Genomic DNA, 4,766 nt, shown 5'->3' on the forward strand with positions numbered 1-4,766 from the left:
AAAGTAGTGGAAAGAGAATCATATATGTTATCAATACTATGCTTGATATTTACTGTCAAAGGAAGAAAGAAAGAGTTAGAAAGAAATTTAGACTGGCCTCTAGCAAAATAGACTGGGAGAAAGTCTGTTTGAAAATATAACTCAGGCCATAACAAAACACCATATTTCTTTTAAACATATCATCACTTTATTGCTGTGATATTAGAAAGTGGCAGGAAGTCTGACGTAAAATTATATGAAATAATGTGGCTAAAGTCACATCTAAATATATCCTCTTAAGTATCTTCATAATTACCACAGTGAGTCTGCTCAAAGACTACCCTAGGTTAAAGAGGTAATACCCTGAACAATGGCAATATGTCTCAAGATACATGTTTCTTTACTCTTGTTGTTAGAATTTGAAGCCTTTTTGATTTGGGGATTAAGGAGAGGGAGAGGGTGAGATGGACACTAGGAGTAAATACTATTACAATTCCCTGCAAGACAGGGAAAACAAAACAAATATATAGATGAAGTGATAATTTGATATATATTAATTAAGAGGTGACATTAGTACTCCAAAGAGGGGGTACACAGTAGAGGGCTGAAATAATAAATCTGGTGCTCTGAAAAATGCTGGAGATGTGGATATCAATTTGGGAATCAAATACAAATACAAATGATGTTTAATATTCTGGATGTTGCTGTTTTTTAGTTGCTAAGTAATGTCCAACTCTTTGTGACCCCATGGCCTGTAGCCCGCCCAGCTCCTTTGTCCATTGGATTTTGCAGACAAGAATAAAGAATACTGGAATGGATTGCCATTTCCTTCTCCGGGTGAATCTTCCTGACCCAGGGATTGAATCCATATCTCCTGCGTTAGCAGGTGGATTCTTTACCATTGAGCCACCAGGGAAGTCCATAATATCCTGGGTATTGCTAAAATTATACAGGAAAGTAATTTTGGGTTGGCCAAAATGTTTGTTTGGGTTTTTCCATAGTATTTTTCAGAACAAACAAACTTTGGCCAACCCCATACAAAGGTAAGGAAGATAGCCAATAGCAAGAGAAAGACAGGTGAAGATCTGGGTACTCTGCTTTTCCAGCTGGGTGAATTTGATCAGACATGGGGCAATATTGGTTTAGTTCCCTAGAACCACTGGGTTGAATCTGAAGCCATGCCTTGAAAGGCTCTTTTGGCTTTATATGATTTATATATTACAAGTTTTCTCTAAACAACAATAAAACGGTTTCTTGATTTTCCCAGCTGCATAATTAATGATAGTCCATTTAAAGGGACAGATGTTTAAAATGTATGTCAGAGTTCCTGAGAATATCTTGAACTTCTAGTCCACCTCTCTGAACTGTTTTAAGGCAGCATTACAAATCAGAGGATTGCCCAAGACTAGCAATGTATAGGCAGTGAATTATGTTTTAAAATAAACAAAACTCTTCAGTTCCTGATGTTGCAGTCCACTGAAAAGGAAATCACCTTTTACTCAGAAGAGAACAATCAGCTTGATAAGTGACACTGCCCTTCTTATTCTCAAATGTTTGTCTCCTGCATCACTGACTGATTGTTAAAGTTGCCAAGAAATTTCTAATTACACAATGCCCCCCTGTAGATGAGTGATTTAAAAAACAAAATAGTGGGGGGAGAAACAGATGGATAATAAAAAGGCCAAGTGAATGCATATGACTTGACAAGGTATTTCTTTAGTCCTTTGATACATTAGAACAGGATATATCAATCTTGGCACTATTGACATTTGGGGCTGGATAATTCTTTGTTGTGTGAAGCAGCTGGTGTATTACAAGATGTTTAGCAGAGCTGTCATCTCTATTCACTAGCTGCTGGAGGCATATCCCCCAGTTATGACTGCCCAGAATGTCTTGAGCCATTGCCAAAAGTCCCCTGGGAGAATTCCATAACATTCAAAACTGTTTTGCAAGTTACAGTGCTCTTTTAATAGTTTTCAATATACATTTAAAGTGAAGTTCATAGAGCATTATGTCTTTTTAAGATATTAGTGATACAAAAGCAAAAATAAACAAGTAGGACCTAATCAAACTTGAAAGCTTCTGCACAATGAAGGAAATCATCAGCATAATGAAAAGGGAACCTACTAAATGGAGGAAGATATTTCCAAGTTGGATTAATATCCAAAATACATAGTGAAATCATATAACTTAATATCAAAAAACCTAACAACCCGATTAAAAAATGGGCAGAGGATCAGAATGGACCTTTCTCCAAAGAAGATATACACACAGTTAACAGACATGTGAAAAAATGCTCAAATCACTAATCACCAGGGAAATGCAAATAAAAACCACAGTGAGGTATCACCTCACACCTGTCAGAATGGCTATAACCAAAGAGATAAGGAAGTGTTAGTGAGGATATGGAGAAAAGGGAATCCTAGTAAAATTGTTGATGGGAAGGTAAATTGGTGAAGCAACTATGGAAAACAGTATGGAGATTCCTAAAAAAAAAAAAAAAAATAGAGCTACTATATGATCCAGCAACTCCATCCCCAGGTATTTAATCAAGGGAAGTGAAAACACTGATTTGAAAAGCTATATGTACCAGATACTCACATTGACATTATTTATAATAAATAAGATATAGAAGCAACCTAAATGTCCATTGGCAGATAAATGGATAAAGAAGATGTGGTTTATATATACAGTGGATTATTACTCAGCCATGAAAAGAATGAAACCTTGCCATTTGTGACATGGATGGACCTAGAAGATGTGAAAGAAGTAAGTCAGAAAGAGAAAGACAAATACTCTATGTTGTCACTTAAATGTGATCTAAAAAATAAAAAGGAGGAATATAACAAAAAAAGAAACATTCACAGATAACAAACTAGTGGTTACCAGAGGAGAGCAATGAGGGGGGATGACCAAAATATGTGAAGGGGATTAAGAGGAACAAACTATTAAGTAAAAAATAAATGTTACAAGGATATATTTTATAGTGCTGCTGCTGCTGCTAAGTCGTTTCAGTTGTGTCTGACTCTGTGCGACCCCATAGACGGCAGCCCACCAGGCTCCTCCGTCCATGGGATTTTCCAGGCAAGAGTACTGGAGTAGGGTGCCATCGCCTTCTCTAATATTGTCTAGTACCGGGAGTATATTCAATATTTTATAATACCTTTACATGAAATACAATCTATGATAATTTCATACTATGTTGAAGCTAATATAATATTGTAAGTCAACTATACAGCAATAAAAAAGATGCTAATATGTTTCAGGGCATGATAGAAGATGGGAAACTATGATTTATCAATGTAAAGCAAGCATGGTGATTGGATTTCCACATCCTGTGGGTGAATCCAACTCCCAGATCTATGCAGTTGCATGATTTTTGACAAAGCACGAAAGCCCTGTGTCTGGCCTAGTCTGTAGCATCACATGTTTCTCTGTTCCTGAGTCTTCTGTTTGCTTATTCACCCTTCTTTCCCTATTTCTTCAGTGTACAAAAGTCTGCTTATTCCCTGCAGTGCCAACTTGGAAAGTTGTTATATGCTCACAAAGCAGCATCTGAATCAGAAAGAACAGACATTGTGCTGAGACCGCTCCTAAAATCCCCTCAGATCCCTGGAGTGCTTTCATAAGTCTAGTTTGAACAGACTTCAAAGCTACAGTGACTGTTTGCTGCTGCTACTGCTAAGTCGCTTCAGTTGTGTCCGACTCTGTGCGACCCCATAGACTGCAGCCCACTAGGCTCCTCTGTCCCTGGCATTCTCCAGGCAAGAATACTGGAGTGGGTTGCCATTTCCTTCTCCAATGCATGAAAGTGAAAAGTGAAAGTGAACTCGCTGAGTTGTGCCTGACTCTTAGCGACCCCATGGACTGCAGCCTACCAGGCTCCTCCATCCATGGGATTTTCCAGGCAAGAGTATTGGAGTGAGTTGCCATTGCCTTCTCTGCAGTGACTGTTTAGACAAACTTAAAGGAAGGCTGTCTCGGGGAAGAAGGAATCTTTGTTCTAATACTTTAGCAAAATCCTGATTGTGACTGTCAGAAGCCCAGCAATCTTCTCCAGGACTCTAAACAGATTACCTGGAATTCTCTCATATCCCCACCAGCCTACAAGACACCTTTGCAAGAAGATCCAGGTGGATGCAGACAAAGTGTATTGCTGGCTCAGCAGAGCTTAAGTTGGGTTTCTGGCCTTTGGGTCCTTTTATTTTAGTCATTTCTATTTAACAGTAAACACATGGAGCACTTTGAATTTTATACAACCTGTATTATAAATGTTCTGTTGACTCTAATTTTAATTTTCTGTACTGCAGAAGCCAATCAAAGTTTGCAGGAGCAAAAAATGGGACCAAAACCTGATCTACGAACCCCTAAAAGCCTGGACACTCCCTAGCTATGAAAATTCAACTTCTTTCTCTCTGACTGTGAAGGGTCTGAGGAAGCCTCCACCTGCAGTGTACAAGGTAACACATCAGCTTACCGCAATTTCATGTATCCTGACTAAACCTAGACTCTTGGTTCAGAGACAGTGGACCTTATTATCCTCAGAACAGCAAACAGTATGTTTCACGTTTGAGCTTCCATGGACATTTACCACCAATGCCCTAGTTCTGCTGGAGCTGGATCAGCCTGTCACGTGACTACTGCACATGTAGGGAATTGGAATCAAAAGCTTATGAAACACATTGAAAATATTGGGCTGCAAGGAAACTCGCCTGATCTTTGCCCTAGAAGGTCAGATTGTCTCTTATACTGGAAAACAAACAAATCAGCTTCCTGCTCCTAAAAAA

This window comes from Oryx dammah, unplaced genomic scaffold, assembly GCF_014754425.2.
Source record: "Oryx dammah isolate SB20612 unplaced genomic scaffold, SCBI_Odam_1.1 HiC_scaffold_29, whole genome shotgun sequence".
Lineage (NCBI taxonomy): Eukaryota > Metazoa > Chordata > Mammalia > Artiodactyla > Bovidae > Oryx > Oryx dammah.